Below are 22,972 nucleotides of genomic sequence, written 5' to 3'. Positions count from 1 at the left end.
ACCTCCTGATTTTTGAATTCAGAACTGATCAGGTAAAAGGATATAAATTAAGTTTTACTAAAAGCTCATAGATTGTGTCTGAACAAATAAATTGGTGCAAGTAGCTGGAATGAATTCTTAATAAGGCCCAAATCCCTGAAACCCCCTACACCCTTGGATTCAATGATTCTAATACATGTGATTTATTACTAAGGAAATACTCAGGAAAATGCAAAAACATATATAGAAAAATATACCTTTTATTATAATGAATACCCTGAAATGCCTTTTTCAGGGTATTTTAACAATGAAGAATTAAAATTACATCGGTCTAATAGGCACATGGAAAATAATTCTTACTATGTTACAAACACTTTTCTCAGAACAATATTTATTAACATAATCAAATTTTACATGTATTATTTACTTGTAAAAAATTCTAAAATGTCATGCAAAATTTTTAATGTAATCTTTCTGAGTTTGATTATTTTTTGTGTGTGTATTTTATTTACTGTAATTGTTCTTGAAACTGGACACTTTTTCTTATTTATTTATTTATTTATTTATTTTTGACACCGATTCCCACTCTGTTGGCCAGGGTAGACTGCTGTGGTATCAGCCTAGGTCACAACAATCTCAAGCTCCTGGGTATAAGCAATCTGCCTTCTTCAGCCTTCCAAGTAGGTGGGACTACAGGTGATGACACAATGCCCAGATATACTTTCTTAAATAAAATGCTTCCAAAAAAAAAAAAAAATTCTTGCTATCTAGTAGAATACTCTTTGATATTTTGTGCTGTACGTATATTTTTGTTGTTTAAATTAAAGACAATGATGTGATTCACAGGGTTTTATAAAGTTTCAAAAACATAACATTTGAGAACAGTTAAATTGCCTGGAAAATGATATGTTATAAATGAATATAAGCTCTGGTTGGAAATACCACAATCTCCTATCGCATTTAAAATACCAAGTAAAGGGCTGTTTTCTAGGGTGTGTGCGCAAGCGATTGTGCATATACGTGGTGTGTGTTTATTCATTTTCAGCCTGCGTTTAGGAAAACATTGGCTCTGGTTTCTAGAATCATTTAATACTTCCACAGGGATTATCCTTTGTTTGTCTTCATTTTTTTCATTCTTATAGAAGGAGACGTGTCTTTTCCTACCACACTGATTTACTCTAAGTTTTATTAGAGACTGCTTGTTCCTAAGCAAATCTTTATTCAAAGAAGGAGAAAGGGTTAAGTTTATATTTTCTTTGATATTATTTTCAGAAATTGTGGTTCCGATGGACTTTGAGAAATCAGGAGGGAGTACAGGCAAAGGTCACTGGGGGGCAGAGAAATGCCCTCTGTGCTGAGAGAAGCTCAGAGATTATTTTTTTTCTTTTGACTTTTTTTTTCTTTTTTGCAAATAACCCTTGTACATAACCTGCTAGAATAACACACATACTCTGCTTTATTTGACATGTGTTTCAACTGCATCTACAAAGAAGAAGGTGTTTAGTGGCTACATCGGCCCTTAGTTGTCCGGCAAGGGTTTTTAACATAGGGACTGCCGTAGGACACCTTTGCTTTGATAATTTAGCATCAAGTTGTTTTTACAAATACCACTCCTTTGGTAAGTATGTTGGAGTGACCAGTATCTCATCTCTCAGTCTCCATCTCAGAAATGCCGCATTGGTTTGTATTCTCCCAGGGAACTAGGCCAGTTATATTTGAAATGGCACTGGTATTCACATACTTTGAATCAAAAGTTCCCTTCTAAGATACACACTTTCTGTGGCATATAAGTCTGGAATACAGTACAATTTTGGTCTGTGATGACATCTTTCTCTGCTCTTCAGAAATGATTCAAATATCATTTTTCCCTTCGGTCAATCCTATAGCATTTGAAAGTGCAAATATTTAAATATTTGGATTAAAAGAAGTGTCTTGAAAACAGAGCAATTGGTTTAGATGTTTGTACTCTTTATAAGAAACATTGATCAGTAAAATAACATAACTCTTCTAAGACTAAACCACTGTCTTAGTCTCTTTTCCTAAAACTATTTCCCCAACATCACAGATAATTTATATATCAACTAAAAAGCAGGAAAGTACACAAAAGATGTTTTAGTTTTTGCAGTTCTTGCCCTTTGAGGAAAATATTGTTATCTTTTTCAGACGAATGAAAGTGCTGCAATTTTCAAGAAGCATAATCGCATTTTTCAGTTAAAGGTATGCCTTTTTATAACTTTTGACCTTTCTAATAGTTAAAGCAAGATATGTAATTGATACTTATTCTCTAGTGGGTCTAAAGGAGTGAGTAAAAGTGACCTTTTGATAGCAACTCTGCTTCATGAATGTGCCAAGGCTGCAACTGGCATAATAGAATTTGCAAAGTTGGGCCCAGGTATGTGAGTGTGTATGAATCTGTGTGTTCTTTAAATATCCATAATGAAATTGAAACACTAACTCAACATAGGCTTTCTGCCAGCTGGCCCTAGACAAGTAACATTCAGCTCTTTTATGGTTCACCTTCAGGTGACAGATATATAGATTGGAAGTTTTTGGTTTTGTTTTTCTTATTTTCACTCAGTCACTGCATCTAATCTGGCAGTACTATGAGCTAAAAACTAAGAAATAAAATCAATCACATATTTCTCAGTTTATAAACACTTTTGCATTTATTATGCCATTTACTTATTTCAGCAGAGAAGATAGATATTCAGACAAGCTTTTTTCACATTGAAAATAAAGGAGGCTAACTCAACATCGAGATGGATTTTAAGCCCAAATGTTGTGTTTATATACTTTGTTTTCTTTACATTACAACATTTATCTTTATAAATATATGCAGGAATTTTGTTATATTTTATAAAACAACTATTCTTCAAGGAAATAAAAAAACTTTCAAAACTTATATATTTTGCCTGAATCACAAAATTACATTTTACTTCATTAGACTTATCTGCTTGGTTGAAAATTCATCAGAAATACAATAAATGCACAATATAGCATGTCAGAGAGGTAAATAGCATTTTTCCTCAGTTTAACTTCACAAGTTGTCTATAATAAAGGGAACTTTAATAAAAAGTGAAATGAAGACAAATAAAAGGAAAGACTGTAGTTTTCTCACTTCTCAGTGCCGGACACTGAGGAAAAAAAAAAAAAAAAATCAAAGGCAACTTCATAGTTATTGCTTCACTTTTGAAGAAAGTAGAGTGACAGACATTAAATAAGTCAATAAAATATAAATAATAATCATTTGTATTTTATAAAAGCATAGTTTCTATTTAATATCTAAATAAAATTTTAGCTGAGAAATTTTAAAAGCAGAAAATGGTTTATAAAAGTTAAAAATCCCCCATAGAGAATTACTGCTGGCTATGATATAAAGGAATTTCTAAGAGCTTTACTTCCATGACAACACCCAAAAACTTTGGATAAAGTACTTACTGAGAGCATTGTTTACCAGGAAACACAGATGAACTCAAGTTCAGTATCATTGAGAGGGGCAATAAGCTCCTGGAGGCAGATAAATGGTGTCAGTGCAGGCAGATGACGTGACTTGCTGAACATTCTCAAGGTTGAAGACAGGCTGAGCTCTTCGCAGAGGTGGGCGGCAAGTAGAACCCAAAAGAGTCTACAAGACTCCAGAATGCAGCAATTATTCCCTCAGTATGATCATTTTTATTGCCTTAGTAAGAAGAATTGAGAAAACCACCAAAAAATAAAAGATTGTTATTTAAATAATTAAGAAAACTGATAAATCCCTAACAAGACTTATCAAGAATTAAAGTTAGTGGAAAATTATTAATATTTATGTTGATTGAGGGAGGTCATCACATATTCAAAGACTTTAAAAGATACTAAAAGAATAATATGAAGAGTTTTATCCTGACAAAGTCAACAACATAGTTGAAAGAGAAACATTCATTTAAAAAAAAAAATCAACTTACAAAACTGACACAAGATGAGGTAGACGATCTCACAAGCCCTACATCTGTAAAATAAACTAAAATAGTATAGAAAAAAAACTTGAATGGCGAATATTATAAAACAATATTATAAAACCTTTATATGCATAACTATTTAGAAAAATGGCAGATGGAAAAATATCCCAACATGTTTCATGACCTACTGTAATGTTAGTAACATACCTTGCTAAGGATATAGAAAATAAAATTTACTAATATATATATATTAGTAAATATATATATATTTACTAATTTAGTAAATATATAACAAACATAGTTCCCATATCAAACTTATTTCTGCAATATTGTAAAAAAGAAAAATACATGAAAATATTGAAAACCACAAACACTAGTGAAAAAAAATTAATAACCATCTAAATAAATAGATACAGCTTTTAAAAGGAAAAATGAATTGCATTAATCAACTGGAGTAAGAAAATATGTTTTAGACAAAATTCATAAATACTAAGAATAAAATAGATTTATTGAACTCGTCTTATCAAAATAATAGCCTAGCCTTAGACTTGGCAAAAATATTAACAACATATATACTTTAAAAAATCCTTTTATCTGGAATATATAAAAAAACACCTACATTTAATTATTTTTACATAGCCAAAAATAGGTGGAAAGAAACTCTACAGAAGATACACAAATGACTAACAGGATCTGAAAAGATGCCCAATAACGGTAGTCATTAGTGAATGGGACTTAAACCAAAGTGAGAAATTACTGGAAACTTGTAATGGTGAACTTTAAAATAACTAAACCAGGGTGGCACCCATACCTCAGTCGGCAAGGGCGCCAGCCACATACACCTAGGATGGCGGGTTTGAACCTGGCCAGGTCCATGGCACTCTACCCAGGGCGACAGCTTGCCTCAAAAACAAAACAAAAATAAAATAAAATAAAATAAATAAATAAATAAATAAATAAATAAAACAAAATAAGTAAACTAAATAAAGAAGATACATAACAACTGGAATATTGCTAGTCCAAAATTCATTGGTTGTTTAATGAAAGTGCAACATGCAGCTCGCACATGACCCAGTAATTTGATAACTTTTTGGATCTCTATAGAACTGTAACTCATTTCACCATGAGGAAGATGGTAAATTGCTGTAAGGGAGCATTAATAATCTTTGAAGTTTGTTTGCACACACACACGCACACATATATATACATACAATTTGTCAATAACTAAACTTTCACCCTGAATCATTGTAGTTTACAATATTTAAATATATCTCAGTTATCTAATGTATCATGAATTTCTTAAGAAAGATAAAAAATTAACTTTAATCCTTAGAGTTAAAACTTCTTACTATTTTATGTGCATTTTTCCTGAAGTTTTCTTATGTGTATTTTAATGTTGAGCATAGAATTAGATATAAAGTTGCCAAGCATTCTGTTTCAATTAATATTCAAATAGTACTTTTTTCCTTGACAGTTCAATGCTAACTAGTTTTACTTTATTCTGTCATTTATTTATTTACTTATAATTCACTTTACTGTAAATATGTATATAATTCTACTCCTATTAACTATAGTTTCATGAAGTGGAATTACTGAGTCAAAGTTATGAGCATTTTGAAATCTAAAAATGTCAGCAAATGTACACAATAGAGTAGCAGCATCCAGTAAGCAACTTCTATTTTAATTAACTCTTAAGAATTTACTCACAAACCCTTGTTAAGTATATAAACAGATGTGTTTATTTGTATACACATGTGCTACATAGTAATGATTCTGTCATTGAATAACAGGATATATGACAGTGGTCCCATAAGATTATAATACTCATTTTTACTGTACCTTGTCTATGTTTACATGTTTCAACACATAAATACTTATCATTGAGCTATAATTGCCTACAATATTCACTACAATAACTTGCTGCACAGTTTTTTCCATATGGCATAAGTGTGTGGTAGCCTATATCATATAGTTTTCTGTAAGTGCCCTCTACGATGCTCACACAACAGCAAAATTCCACAAGGAAGCATTTCTCAGAATGCATCTCTGTTATTAAACCTCACACACTGTAAGTTCACCTATGTGTGTTGCTTTTCCAGCAAGTACTTCAGACAGCACACTATCATATCCGGGTACTAATGCAAAGCTGATGTTCACAAAGAAGTCAGAACTCTAATGTAAGCATCCTTTACTTTAAATACTAAAGGATAATTTTATCATTTAGATATGTTCTTCGTTCTGAGGAACTAAAATATAATGAAGATGTGTAAGTGAACCTGAGAATGGATTTAGCAAGGAAAACGTGGAATTAAAGTGTGTAAAAGGTTTGAAGTCGTATAATAATGAATTCATCGTTGAAAGTTCAAAGCATTAATATTTAAAGCAACCACTCCCTGTTATCTTCTGTTAGGTGTCCACATGGCCAGATTCCTTATTTCCTCCATTGTTTGTATCTCCTTGTGGTATGTATGTATGTGTATGTGTGAATATGTAAACACAGGTTTGTGTTCATCGGTGTGCATATGAGCTCACATATGTCTATTGTCCCTCTACTAAAATATAAGCTTTTTGAGGTCAGAGACTTTGTCATCTTTGCATGTCACTTCAGGGACAGGACTTTATGTAAGTTTGTGTTTGTTAGTTTTGATATTTAATAATTTTTGACTACGTATGTGTGTATTTTTAACTTTTATTATATGCCACTAAGTAATTGAAAGCATGGCAAATTCATGTTTCCAAATTGTTTCACTGTGAAAATTCTGTTTTTACATCTTTTATATGTAAGTGCAATGTAAAAATGACCAGGAAACCTGTCCTTAATTTGTCTATTAACTACATGTAATGAGATATTTTCATGTTGCAGAGGGTAGTGGATTATTTCTCCCTACTATTAATATATGTATGCTCCCATTTTTCTCTCTCGTTTTATCTTTTTACTTCAGGGCTTTGTATGTATTTTAATTGTGGAAATTATACTACTGGTGATGTTTTCATAGTAAGGATATGTAAATACTCTTTAGGAACAAACAAAAAACATTCTTCAGAATTTATTTTTATACTATGTTTAAAGGCTGGATATCTTTGTTTTTATTAATTTATTTCTACAGCTATCGAATAACATAATATACTGAATTTTCATAGTTATTTCAACTTAATGTTTCTTTTTGATGCTTACAAATATGTCACTGAATAATTTCAAGGTTCACGTTGGTAGCATTTTATTTTATATGGCATATATTTATCATTATATCAGATGTCCATACCAGTTAATAGATTTGTCTCAGTCCCAATGCATATACTTAAAAAAATGTTGCTTGTGTGGTTACATTTTAATTTATTCCTTTATCCCAATTTGAAATGTATTTCAATTTATATTATAGAAGGATTATTGAAAATTAAAATGCATTTTTACTGGTCTCTGTACATTATATGTAGATTATATTAATTGCAGCTTACTAATATACTAAGACTTACACATTGCCCCTTCTCTTCTAAATATATGCATAATTTATTAGTGGAACTATGCTGAAATATCTTTGCAATGAATAAATGAAAGAAATTAACATTAATATATGTAAGTAAGATGCAGAGTTTTGGCAGTTTTCAGGGTTTCGTGAAAGCATGCTATCCACATAAACACATTAATGTTTTGTTTTCATTTAAAATCAATCTGTTACTGTCGATTTGAAAATCATCTGTTGAGTGAAAATTCTTTTTTTTTTTTTTTTTTGTGTGTGTGGTTTTTGGCCAGGGCTGGGTTTGAACCCACCACCTCCGGCATATGGGACTGGTGCCCTACTCTTTGAGCCACAGGCGCCACCCGAAAATTCTTTTAATATGAAGAATTTGCTCTTGCATTTGATTCTTGGAGTTCCATAGAACATTGCTCTAGATTAACATTAAGTTGGAAAACTTTTCTGATTATTATAGTTTTTATTGGCCAGAGTCTATGTTATAACTGTTTAACTCAAATAGCAAAAATGTTGTCATAGACAATACAAAAGTAAATGTAGATAGCTATGTTCCAATAAAAATTTATTTTCGAAAACAAGTGGAGAGCTACGTTTTTTCCACTGTAGTTTATGGACCCCTGCTCTAAAACATGCAATAAACAATCCATGCAACCTAAAACATTTGTATCCCCTTAATATTTTTAAATAAAAATTAAAGTAATAATTCACAAAATAGTAATAATAAAATAAAACAATTATAATGATTAAAAATAGAAAAGAAAACATTTTAGGAGTTCTTTTGAATTACGCCAATGTTAATTTTCTAGTAACAAATTCATTAAAACAATGTACAATTTATACTATATAGCCAGGATATGCACAAATGGAGATACTAATTTTGAAAATGGGTATAAATGTATGAGTTATGTTACTGAAATAGTACTTAAGGGCTCCAATTTATGTGTGACTATCACTATCCTTTTACATTTGCTCTGTGTGAATGATTTTTAGCTGCTTGTTGATAAAAATTAGGATAAGCTCCATGGGACTTTAAGCTTATGATATAAAATATCAATCTCAATTGTTACATAGAATAGCTAAACCAATATAACCATAAACACTTTAGAATCCACTCAAAGTTGTAGCTGCCTCCTCCTGAGTATGGACTGAAAGTAGTCGGTCTTCTACGGTGACAGAGGGACACAGAATCACCACGTTTGAGCCTCAGCCAGCTGACTCATCATAATTTATAAACCATCCAGGTGTGCTCAACAGAGAAAGGTAAGAAAAAAAGGCAAAAAGTTCTTACTTCTCTAATATTCTCAGGAGGTAGCACTAAGTTCTTTGAATATGAGAGGTATTTAATAATATTATTATTCTTTGTGCAAATGGAATAGAGATTTAATTGCTTCTCAAACTTGAAGTTCCTGTGGGGTGTGGGAAGGAATATTGTTTAGGCAGTTGTTGATTATGCTTTTATAAGTTTAATTGCCTACTCAATAGTTCTTCATTCACTTTTTTTCTGAAATACTATGAGAGACCAGGTCTATTTCAACATCTCCAACTCTCCTTGGCCTCATATTTAAGGCAGACTGACCGACTTTCCCATTGTAGACTCTATATAGAAATCAATAGTCTCGTTTTCCCTCAAATATGTAGAGATCATTGATGAAATTCTTCAAGTGGGAGGAGATTTTGACTTCTTCCTTTGGAAGTGAAGGAAAAACATCAACAATTTTAATAATACTAAAATATTCTGTTTAGTTCCCAACATCTTTCAACTCATAGTTTTCTTGTGAGTAAAGATTGAAGGTTCTGCCTCGGCCCAATTGCCTTCTTTATACATAGTAAATCCAACGCCATGGCTTCTCCACTCCCCTTGGAAGGTGGCATCTATTACTATCATGACTCAGCACAGGCCAAGCCTCTGTCAGGAGGAGCAACTTCCTCGCAGTAACACTTTGGAATCTGTGTGAATGGCACTCCATGGGGCTGCTACATATGGTGGCATTTATCTGCCAAAAATGAGGTTGGAAAAGACATGCTTTAACATCCAATTGCACATGTAACATTTACCATAATCGTGAGTATAAAGAATTCCAGTGTTTTATTTATATATTCGATCACCATTGAAATCTGATGTATTTTAGAAGTAGTTATTTTTGCTAAGGCATTCCATACTACCAACTCTTCTCTTCTTTTTGATAAACTGTTATTTCTATAACTTCATGTCATGTGGCTTTTCTGATACTCCAAATTTCTTGGTTTCTTGCCAGTTCCTCCTTCTTTATCTATAATTAAATATTGGAGCTCACCATAACTCATTCCTGGGTACCATCTACTAGTTTTTCTTACAGTGTACATTGTCTCTACACAATCTCATACAATTAATTGGATGGCCATGTGTTCAAGATCATCATAATTTTAGGCTTGCATTTCCTTTATAGCTCTATCTGCCTATCCAATGTCTTTCTTGGGTATTTTAAAGGCACTTTAAATTCAGCATGTCAATAACAGAAGCCATGTCTGACAACTGCACAGCCCCGTCTTCTTCATGTCTTCTTAACTTAGTAGTTACCTTTATTCATTCACTACATTCTACTCAAGTAAAAAAAGCAAATCTAATCACTATCTTCCTAAAGCTCCTCAGCTCTTTAGGGAAGCTCACTGAATGCCATGGTATATCACTCTCTCTAACCTTGTTGCCTGATTGTCTTATCCTTGTTATATGTACTCATTCAAGAACCTGGCATTTTTTGTTTGTTTGTTTGTTTCTATGAATTCACAATGTTACAAGGATTATACCGAAACTCCGTATGATTTTACTTCCCTCTAGAGCCATTATCCTCAATCTCCTATACCTAGTTATAGAAGAATTACTTATTAAAACCAGATATTAGTTAAAACAGTACATCCTTGAGAAAATATTTCTTAGGTTTTCTAACCAAGATCATATTTCTTTTTATATACACTTTGTCTAGCTTCTGATTTTTTTTTCTCCTGACACCTACAAAATGCTTTCAACTGATTTTCACCATAAGTTTTGTTACCTTTGGTCTTATAAAGATGGAGACATTCACTTTTTTATTCACCATTGAAACCTAATCTGTTGCTTGGTAAATAATGGCAGACATTCTTTGAATGAATAAATAAATATTTTTCTATACTGCATAGTGAAATTTATGAAAAATATAAAAAATGTGATTTTTGTAGTTTTTATTCTCAAGGCAAATTATGTAAAAGTAATAAACAGTGACTTGGAAAAGTGAGGGCAATTAATCTTTTTGAGCAAAGAGTAAAAAAATTCAATATACTCAGGCAATTAAAAAAGAAAAACAAAAAGGCAATTAAAAGTATGGTTCTAAATAGTGAATATATATAAAATGTCACTTTTTAAACATGAAAAGTTTAAGAACTTATTTCTACAATGCTAGAGAATTTATTGATTAAACTTATTCACAACATAGAAGACATTAAAATTAATTCTCTCTATTTCTCAAATATTTGTTTCTGTGTATTCAAAAATCATGTAATATAAAAGATATAAGGAATAATAAAGTCCTTAGGTAGACTATAAATAAATATGCAAATAAATATTTCTTCTTCATTGCAGTATTTATAAATTTATTTCCTTTATTGTCTTCCCACTCTGCAAGCATTACCAGTATTATATTAAATATATACAGTAATAGTAAGTCTATTCCTAGAATTTATTACAAAGATATTGCATCTAGCGTATGTATATTAAGCATGATGCTTGCTGTGAGTTTTTGACTCATATATTTTATTAAGACAAGGAAAAACATCTCTATGCCTAGAATGATAATAATGTTAGCATGAATAAATTTTTGAATTTCATCAAGTGCTTTTTTCTGCACAGAAATGGCTATGGTCTTTTTTTCTCTTAAATATTTTTAATTTGTAAATTGCAGTCAGTGGTGTTCTAATAATAAATCACCCTTTTATTCCTAGAACATACTCAGCTTCAACATGTCATACCATATGAATGCATATGTGTGTATACGTTCAAAACATGCAATTATTTAAATATTTGTGTGTTTATATGAGGCCTGACAATTAAGCTTGAGAACTTGCCTCCATGTGCTTATATTGGCAGCACTGTACAAACTACTCAGTAAGGCTTTATAACCTTGATAAATCAGTGTCTCAGAGTTGTGTGTGTGTTGACATGCAGCAGTGTTTTACAGAGTGGTGCTCCCTGTTGTTGCTGCATGTTTTTTGTGCCATGAAGAGAATGTTGGAGCTTGAATTAGAATAACAACAAACATTCATAAATTTCTTGTTAAACTTGGCAAGAGTTAAAGTGAAATCAGGAACATGTTATTACAAGTTTATGAGAATAATGCCATGAAGAAAACAGCAGTGTATAAATCTTAAATGTTTTATTGAGGGGAGAGAAGTCATCACTGATGAAGAGAGGTTAGGACAGCCAGTAAAGAGCAGAGTTGATAAAAAATTCACAAAATTGGGGTGGTGCCCATAGCTCAGTGGGTAGGGTGCCGGCCACATTCACCAAGGCTGGCGGGTTCAAACTTAGCCCAGGCCAGGTAAAATCAACAATGGCAACTGCAACTACTAAAAAAAAAAAGTAGCCAGGCATTGTGGTGGGCACCTGTACTCCTAGCTACTTGGCATGCTGAGGCAAGAGAATCACTTAAGCTCAAGAGTTTGAGGTTGCTGAGAGGTGTGAGGCCAGAGCACTCTACCGAGGGTGACACAGTGAGACTCTGTCTCAAAGAAAAAATAAATTAATCAAATTGTACACTAAAATCATTGGCTGACTATAAGAAGCATAGTATACCAAGTAAACATCAATAAAGACATGGTTAGGGAAATCTTAACTGAAAATCTTGGCATGAGAAAAGTGTGGTTCTTGTATCAAAACAATGTACCAGCTCACACAGCACTGTCTGTGAGGGAGTTTTTAGCCAGTAATCAAATAACTGTATTGGGACATCCTCCCTACTCACCTGATCTTGTCCCCACTGATATTTTACTTTACCCAAAGGTAAAGGAAATATTGAAAGAAAGACATTTTGATGATATTCAAGACATTAAAGGTAATAGGAGGAAGCTTTGATGGCCATTCCAGAAAGAGTTCCAAAATAGCTTTGAAAGGTGCAGTAGGTGCTGGTGTTGGTGCATAGCTTCTTAAGGGGAGTGTTTTAAAGGTGACTATAGTGATATTCAGCTATGAGGTATGTAGCATTTTTCTAGGATGAGTTCATAAACTTAATTGTCCAACGTGGTATATATATATAAAATACTCATTAATAGATGGATTTCATAAGTATGACACATTTGCATACCATATATACTTACATGTATATGTAGACATGTATGCAAAATATGATTGTATAGACTAACCCTGTGTGTTAGCATATTGTATACAATTTCCTAATGCCACATAATGCTTAAAAAGTTTATAATCCATACTAACTAATAAAATGGTATAATTTACTTTTCTTAAACTCTCCTTTCCCAGTTCTGATATCTGTTATATAAGACTTATAAAATAATGTAGACATGTTTTTCCCTTAATACCTTATAAAGATTATATAAGATTAAAGTGGCGGGCGGCGCCTGTGGCTCAAAGGGGTAGGGCGCTGGTCCTATATGCCAGAGGTGGTGGGTTCAAACCCAGCCCCAGCCAAAAACCACAAAAAAATAAATAAATAAAAATAAAAAAGTGTGGAGAGAAATTAAAAAAAATAAAAAAATAAAGTGGCAATTTCCTGGAATGTACTGCAAGAATCATCTGAATAAAAGATATATATGTATTTTTATATGGAATTTTTTAAAATACAGATTTAAGTTTATATATAGGAATATGAAGATTTTCTTTCTTTAGAAGGTAGATTTTTAAGACATGGAAAAATATATTTCTATATTGGAATTATAGGGAAAACTCATCCTGCTTTACAGAAATACAGGGTGGTATCCAATGGAAATTAAAAAGCAAAAGAAATAAGGAAGCAAACATTCTTATTCCCAAGTATAATCTCTATCTCTGGATATTTTTATGTTTTGTACATGACATTGCTGTTAGCTGAAAAGAGATGCCTGGTACGGAAAGAAAATTACACAATGCTAGAGATTTATTTACCAGACATTTATATTTTTATTAATAGTATGGTACCTGAGTTCAAACTTATGCTATTTACATTTATTTAAATGACTGTTTAGGACCAGGAAGAAGCTTGTTTTTAATAAATAAAATTGGCCTGCAGAAATAAATGTCTAACAGCTTCACTTCTGCCTAATGCAGAGTCTAGGTTTTGTTTTGTTTGTAATCACATTTCTCATACATATTTGATCTTATTCTACATTCATTCTTTTGCAAGTTTCAATACCAGACACTTAAAGAAGAACACTAAATGGCTTACTGCAATCACTAATTTGATAAATTTATCCTCACCCCAAATTGTACTATGAGAGTACACTACTTTAAAATAATGAGTCATCCTTCTGTTACATGAGTCCACAGAATATTTCAGATCTATAAAACCATGAAAATAATATTTTAGCACTGTCTTATTTGTATTACTCAAACAAGCTAGATACCATTATTATTGTTTTTAACAATAACTTTAATTGTTAATTTAAACACTATGAAGTTAGTATTTAAATTTACCACCTGTTTCTCAACATCTTTATTTGGTATTCCTGTACAACTTCAGCTTTTTTTCTGAAATATTTTTTTCTTGTCAGATTCTTTCCTTTAGAAATTGATGGGAAATTCTCATATTTTTGTTTTTCTAAAAATGTCTTTACTTGATTGATTTTTTTTTTTTAGGTGTAAGATTTGAGATTGCCTCTTATTTACTTTCATTAATTTGAATATAGTCTACTATTTTTGTTTTTTGTGTGTATCTATGGAGAAATTCTCTCTCAGGTTAATTATTTTCTTTCTATTGCATAGGGTGTGTGTGTGTGTGTTTGTATGATATGATACAGGCAAAGTTACACCATTACTGAGGATCATCTTTTAATTATCACTTTGAATTTAAAAGCCTCATTACGTTGAACATTCCCTCTCTTATTTTTGTCTTCTTAAATTTTGCTTTCTTCTTCTGAAACTCTTGGTAAACAATGACTACATTTCTCATTTTGTGACATATATCTTCAATTTTCTCTGAGAAAACTAATAAATAAATAAACCCGCATCTGGAAAGTATAATGCCATCCAGAAAAAGCAAAGTATATACACAAAAGCAAGATAAAAAGTAACATGAATTTCAAGAATAACACAACCAGTGTTTTATGAGACCTAACAAATGCAATCTACAAATTATGCAACTACAAGCTGAGGTATAAAAAGTAGCTAAAAGTATAGGACAAAAAAAATATATAAAAAATGTGATAAAAGAGACTGAGAAGTGAAACCCAGGGGACTTAGTGCATACATATTAATAAATATGAAAGAAAGTAATAGAAAAGAGGAAATTGTGCAAAAGGAAAGAAATGTTTACTGAGCTACAAAAATCCCAGAACCCATAGCCTGAAATGCCTCACAAAAGCCAGGAAAAATTATGAGAAAAGACATGAATCTCAGTATCATGTGTAAAATCACTTAAGTCTAGTGAAAATTAAAAGTTCTGCATGCCTTTTGAGAGAAGGATGCATGATTTCCATAGATAAAGAATTGGCTGCTTTGGATTTATTTACAAAATGAGACGCCCAGAGACTATAGATAGATGACAGCGCCACGCCTGAAAGAGCCTGGTGACCACAGATTCATAGTAAGGTAGAAGTAGACACGTAGGGGATATGCAAGAATTCAAAAAGCATATTATCCAGATAACAGATGTTACAGACATTCTAAAAATTAAAATTTTTTGAAAGAGCAGGGGCATGACATAAATACAGGAAAAGCTGAACAGGAAGCAGTGGAATCAATAAACATAACAAAAGACTCATGGAATAGTGGAGACGTCTATGGAACTTCATTAGGCAACAACCACGGAAGTACGGTAAGTTGTGAGAGGGTTGGAGGAAAAATCAAAAGCATTCTAAATGGCTGCGGAGGCATAAATAAGAAGATGGGGGGCAGGAGTAGAGAAAACATCACAGGCAGGTCATTGTATTGCTTGCATCAGAATACCTGAATTGGGTAATTTGTAAAGAAAATAAATTTATTTCTCACAGTTACAGAAGTGAGGAAGTCCAAATTTAAGGGCCCCATCTTGTGGAAGTCTTCTTGCTGGTAGGAACTCCACAGAAGTCCTGAGGTTGCCCAGGTATCGCATGGTCAAGGGGCTGATCCTGCATGCTATCTTACGTCTCTGTTCTCCTTAAAATGCCACCAGTCCCCCTCCATTAGTAACCCTTTAATCCACTGATTGAGAACCCTCATCCTGGGGATTAAGTTGCAAAATTAATTTTGGAGGGGTCATTCAAATGATAGCAGTCATCCTATTGGGATTGAATATTTAGAAAAGAAATAGTGTGTCATCATAAGAACGGCAAAGTTTGTGTTCTTTTCTAAATAGCAGTCGGAAAGTATTTTTTTTTTTTCTATTTCTGAGTTTTGAGTGCTAAGAAAATATGTAACTTGTGTTTTTCTGGAAGGTAATCTGTGACTATTTATTTAGAAATACTCAATTTGGCAATTTCATCTCCAGAGTCTTAGAATAAAATTCACAAATAAATTTCTACCAGATAGTCCTCAAAGAAATTTTAAGCCACCAAAGATGTTTATTGAAAAGATTGGTGAAATAGATTATAGTGCGTTGTAATAATAAAGTATGATGATTTAAAAACCATCCCAATGATACTACATCTTCTAATATAGGATTATCCTATTCCCGCAGGAATCTGTGTATATACTGAAAAATGTTTAGAAAAATTGAAGACAAAATATTACCACAAATCTGTTGTTTATTCTATTTCTGGTCAGTTTTCCTATGTTTCTATATCATATTAATAAATTATAATATACTTCCATAGTTCAAAAATTTAAAACAATTTTAAATTTACAAGTCAATGGGAAAATATTATGATATAAAAACTACTAATGTATGATGCCAGTAGTACACATTATTAGTAAATTGTCATCAATTGGTCAATAGATATCTAGCAATAGTATTTCATTAATTCACATGGCAAATTTGAAAACTGTTGTTTTAGAAAGAAGCTGAGTATACTCTTTCCTCTTTTTCTTTATAAGAAATTTTCTAAATTTTTAGCAAAAAGAGAAAAAAATGTTCAAATCAGAAATAAAATAGTGGGGATTATTGCTGACCTAGGAACAATTTTTAAAAATAAGGCTCTTATGAAAAAATAAATGATAATTTTTTTTAAAATTAGATGAAATAAGTTCCTAAAAAAACACCAACTGCAAAACTGACTCAAGAAGAAATCTGAATATACATAAAGGAAGTGAAGAGATTAAATTAATAATTAATTCTTCTTTAAATATGTGGCAAAATTTATCAGTGCAGCCATCTGGCCTTGGACATGTTTTCTTTTCTTTCTCTTTTTTTGTTTTTTTGGTGGGCATTGTTTTTAATTATATTATTAATACTAAATTTTCTTCAGCGAATATATATTGTTTTACTAATATTATAGAGCCACTAGCAATGAAATTAAAATTCAATTGAGACATGAGCAAAAGTATAACAAATGTAGATTACATCACATTTCTAGACAGAACTCCTTACTACACAAAGTATCTTCGTGCATTTGTGAGAAAAAAGGCACCTGAAGAGAAATAACTGAGAAAGAATTGGAGAACGTAAGGAGAGAAATGCCCAGTGTCCTAATATAATTCCAGGTAGAAATATTACATGCTACAACCATTCTTGAGGACAATTTGCGATTGTACTTAAAACAAATGTTTAATCCAGAAATCTCTTTCTCATAAGTATCAGTGATTTAATTGGATTCTCTTTCACCAATTGAGAACGCTTACTTTTCTTTCCAGTGTTCTCTCATGCTTTCATAGTGGGGATCTCAGCTGGGGAGAGTTATTTGCCTACATTATTAACATTACTGCCTTTTTTGTTTGTTTGCTTTTGTTTTTATGAGACAGAGTGTCACTTTGTCACCCTTGGTGGAGATGGAATGCTTGGCGTCACAGCTCACAGCAACCTCAAACTCTTGGGCTTTAGTGATTCTCTTGCCTCAGCCTCCCAAGTAGCTGGGACTACAGACTTCTGCCCGATGCCCGGCTATTTTTTTAGAGTCAAGGTCTTGCTCTGGCTCAGGCTGATCTCGAACTCATCTCGAGTTCAGGCAATCCACCGGCCTCGGCCTCCCAGAGTGCTAGGATTACAAGCGTGAGCCACCAGGCCCTGCCAACATTACTGTCTTACCCCGTGCCTCATCTCATTTATTTTATGTGGAAAATATATTGGTTATTGTAAGACACAGGCCAAAAACTGTATAGTGGCTCATCTGGGATAGAATTTTTTTTTTTTTCACTCACACAAGAGTCCAAATAAATATTTCTAATTGATGTTTGTCAAAGTAATAGTGATAGATGTATCCAGGCCCCGTTTGGGCTTCTGTGACAGAGGACTTCCAAGCTTCCATCCAGGTGTCACTGTCATCAAGCAAGTGAAAAAACTAAACAGAGTTTGGAGGAAAGCATATGGAAGACTTTATGGACAGACTTGGAAGTAAAGTGCATCCTTTTCTGATCCCTTTTGTTACCTCAGTCATATAGCCTCCTTCTTCACAGCCACATGGTAGGCCGATAAATGCTACCTAGTTTCCTGTGAGAGATAATAGAGGGTCTTGAGCAGGGGTCCTCAAACTATGACCCACGGGCCACATGCGGCGGTGTGATTGTATTTGTTCCCATTTTGTATTTTTACTTCAAAATAAGATATGTGCAGTGTGCATAGGAATTTGTTCACAGTTTTTTTTTTTTAACTATAGTCTGGCCCTCCAACAGTCTGAGGGACAGCGAACTGGCTCCCTGTTTAAAAAGTTTGAGGACCTCTGGTCTTGAGGAATAACTTGTATGTTTCTCCCACCGGGTAACAGATATTATGCTTCTGGGGAAATGTTTTCAACAACATATATTAGTATTTTTCTCTGAGTGTTATGAATTTAAATTTTTGCTATGTAGCTACTATATAATTCATTCGAAAATCTAAAAATTCAAATTATTCATGCTTGATCTAAAGTTTTCCATTTCTTTGCTGCGCTTTATCCCGCTTCTGCTCTGTAACAGACATCCACTTTGAAAAATGCAACCTTATTTTACCTATTCCCTCTTCACTTCTTTCAATTTCACCAAAAGTATTTTACCTCATTACTCCTTTACCTTTTGACTCTTTTCTATCATCCAAATGTCCTGTTATGTAAGTTTATAAAAAGAGATTATTTCCCTAATAATATGTCTAGTTCAAATAATTAACTCACTCAAGTATTTGTAACCTGAAAAAAATATGTATGATTTTATGAGTAATCAACAAAGGCCAGCTGCAAATAAAGGAAATAATTGGCAAATTACCTAATGTTTGTATTTTTTACCCCACTATATCTCGGAATCCCTATTACTTATTTTCAATTTACTTCTATTGTTTACCAGAGTTGTATAAGTCTATGGCTTAAAAAAAAAAAAAAAAGAAATTCTCACATAATTTACATTAAAAAACAACTTGTGCCAGGCACAGTGGCTCATGCCTGTAATTCTAGCACTCTGGGAGGCCAAAGCAGGTGGATTGATTTGCTCAGGAGTTCAAGACCAGCCTGAGCATAAATGAGACTCCATCTCTAAAAATAGCCTGGAATTGTGGCAGGTGCCTGTAGTCCCAGCTACTCAGGAAGCTGAGGCAATAGTATCTCTTGAGCCCAAGAATTTAAGGTTGCTATGAGGTATGACTCCATAGAACTCTACCCAGGGCAACAGAGTGAGATTCTGTCTCAAACAAACAAACAAAAAAACAAAAGCAAAAACAAAACTTGTACCTTATTTCTACTCCCAATTCCAACTTTAAGAGTTAACCCCTTAAAATTTTTGATTTGTTTATTCTTGTAGTTAATTCTTTTTCATTTTTTCTAAATAAGCTTAATATTATTCCTTTACTGCAAATGCTCAAATAGATCTGTAATTGTACTTATCAAAGTGTTTGCCAAAGGTAAACCCACTAAATACATAGCTGCTGTAACCTCCCCGTCCCAGCCCCATCCATGTATGGAGATCTCCTTATAGGGTTTAATCGTCCAGTGTTGCAATGAACTTGTCACTGTCCTGGGTTATTGTGCCAGTTGTGAGTTTGTGAATTCCTTTGCCTCTCCCTTATTTTCAATCTTCCCATTTTCAATAGGAAACTCAGTCCATTCCTCTAAAGTGGCTCATGCTCTTGTATTTGGAGTATCTCACACTCAAATTACTCACAAAACAAACCTTGCACTCTAGCAATGTAGAAAATGGATATTGCTGGATGGCGCCCAAAAGGAAAGAGGATTTAGAAAGTTTGACTGCTTTACTCAGATTTTTGACAAGTCTGTCCAATCAGACTTTTGTGGGATATAATTCCACCAACTAATAAAACTTTAGCGGGGGTCTGTGAAACAAAGTAGTTCTTAGTTCATCCGCATTTCATGCTGCGGACACTCAGGTAATAACTTTGCTCCCTAAACCAGTTACCCCTCCTCTCCTTTCCTTGTTGTCTTCGAATTTTGTTAAAATAGAAGATCCACTATTTCCTTTTCTCCACTGTTATTTGTCCTTGGAAATATAACCTCTTTTATTTTATGATTGGATTGAGAAGATATAAACATATATTGTCACCTTTTAATAATTCATTGAATTTCTTTCTAATTAAGTTTTTAGGATGATAGCAGAGAAGCTATCATATAGGCCTGAAATTTTGATTTTTAGCCATTTTTTAATCCAAAAATATGTGTTTTAATCCTTGAGAGATCGAGGGTTATCAGTAACAAGTATCATGAAATACTTCTAACTCTAAAGCCTGGGCCAAAGCTGGACATATAAAATATTCCGTGCCTTCTTTCCCCCAAGAACCACCTTGTTCTCCACTTAGTCTCACACATCATAGGGGGCCACACTCCACTGTGGAAGACAAATTCAGTTCAGTTCCCCTTATCACTTTAGAGATCATAAAGAGAAGAGGAGGAAGATTCTAAGGAAAAGGGGGATAAAAGTATTCCAAAAGAAAAAGTCTTTTTAGTTAGTCTACTTTGTTGTTATTGTTGAGACAGAATCTTACTCTGTCACCCTGGGTAAAGGGTGGCTTCATAGCTCAAAGCAACCTCAAACTCTTGGTCTCAAGCACTCCTCTTGCCTCAGCCTCCCAAGTAGCTAGGACTACAGGTCCCTGCCACAATGTCACTCTAAGTTTTCTACTTTTAGCAGAGACAACATTCTTGTTCTTGCTCAGGCTGGTTTCAAACTCCTGAGTTCAAGCAGTCCACCTTCCTAGGCCTCCCAGAGTGCTAGGATTGCAGGTGTGAGCCACCGCACCTGGTTTACTTAGACTACTTTTAACCCAAAACGATTATACTATATTTTACCCAATATTTTTCTGTCTTTATATTAAATGTCTTATTAAATACCCTCAGCATGTATATAAAGCTATAATTTTCATTTAAGCCTCATTATATAGGCATATTTCCCTACAAGTTAGAAATTGAGATGAAATTATTTATCTCTTATAACAAAGGTGTTGCAAATGTCTATAACATCCAAAATGGTTAATATTTTTCTTTAACGGCAAATATTAAATTGTTGAAGAGTATTTATAGGTTGACTTCATTTCTAAAACGTAAATGATAAATCTCTAGAAAGTAACATACCAACAGAAAACTGTCTGGAAAGTAACATATTCAACTGTTTGTAAATGTTAACTTTTTAAGAATGAGAATAGACTTTCCCATTAGAAAATAGACTTTACCAATAGAAAGTAGACTTTCTAAGTCTTATCCATCTTTAATGTTTGTGGGTTTTTTTTATACAATATATGTATGTAACTAGTTTAATGATAAAAAAATTATGCCATATTAGTTAAATATATGTCATTTTCCTAGTGCAATGCCAGGTATCAAAAAGTTATAAAGAAGTATAAAGAGCTAATTCTAATCAAAATTCTATTATCAAGATAATATATACGTCATGATATAATTTTAGGAAAAAGTATGTGAATAATTTTTAAAATTAGGTATTAATATAGGGAAATGGCCTTGAAATGCATATTAATGGAGAAATTCTGTATACATAAGCTGATCAGAGTTGTAGAGTATATTACGGGCAGGCGTTTTACAGGCAACAAACACCCAGGTATTTAAGGAGAGAAATTTATATAGCAAATCATTTTAATGGCCCTTGTTCTTAGCCAGAAAATACTCACACTTGTGAATCAGGTAGTTTTATAATTTACACAGAAGGAAACATGTAGGTAGAAGAAAACTAGTGCTTGCCTAATAAAATCTGAGTGTTACATGAGGATATTTTATTCCTACTTCAATGCTGCTTGGGATAGAGTTTAGCTCCTATTAAGTATTTTTATTATTTAAGATACTGGCAAAGCAGCTATAAAAAGAGACCAAAAGTAACTGTGGATTATGTAAATTACAAGTTTATTTTTATTTTTTTTAAGTCCATTTTCCAGGCATATGATCCATGTGTAGTATGCATGACGCAATAATGTTTAAGGACTTAGTTTCTTTCCATTTTTGTCTCTGCAATTTCTCAGTATGAATCTTATAAAATTTGATCCAATATTTATGCTCCAGTTTTGACTATCATAATTGTTGTTCAGGTATCATATAGTAGATGGAGAGGGGGAAGAAGAGTATACTGAACCATTATCAAGGAAAATCAATAACCAAATCGAGTAGCAGAACTCAATAGCCCATTGTAGTCTCCTGGCCCCTCACCAGGACTATTCATTCAGGCCCTTTGGGAAACCACCAAAGCGTAATCTCAGCATCATTACAGGCAATGCCAGTGTGCAGCCCACACGGGGTAGTGCTGAACGTAGGTGAACACGGATCACTGGGAGGATGAGGACACTCAACAGAAAGAATAGGAAGTTCCCTCTGAAGTAGAATTTCTAAATAATCCACATGGGAAATTTAGGTATAAGGAATAAGTAAAAGGTTTTAAGGAGATTAAATTAAAAACAAAATACTTTCAGGCACTTTAATCTAGGAGTTTGAATTTTCACATTTGATAGACTAAATAGAAGTGAGATGGTCCCCATCAAGAAACAATTTAATCTTCTTGAGTTTCAAGTGGAACAAATGTCTTAATATTCATAGCAAAAATGAACGATAAAAAATTGAGCAAAAAGAATTAATGTCCATATACATTAATTGCAACATATGGCACATTGCCCTTCCATAAAACAGAATATTAAAGAGATAGACTGATTTAGTACCAAAAAAATGTTTTATTTTGTAAATAAGTAATTGGCTCTACAGCCTGAAGGCATTCTGTAAACCTCAGGAAAAAGTAAAAAAAAAAAAAAAAAAGGTGGGGGGGAGTAAATCAGTGTTAAATAGTAGACTATGGACTGCAAGATAAAAATTTATTATCAACATCAATGATTATAAATAGTAAAATTCTTGAAGTTCAAGAGGAGAGAAAATGATTTTAAAAGTTGAAGA

The sequence above is a fragment of the Nycticebus coucang genome, chromosome 4 (genome assembly GCF_027406575.1).
Source record: "Nycticebus coucang isolate mNycCou1 chromosome 4, mNycCou1.pri, whole genome shotgun sequence".
Taxonomy (NCBI): Eukaryota; Metazoa; Chordata; class Mammalia; order Primates; family Lorisidae; genus Nycticebus; species Nycticebus coucang.
This window is presented reverse-complemented; position numbering follows the sequence as displayed.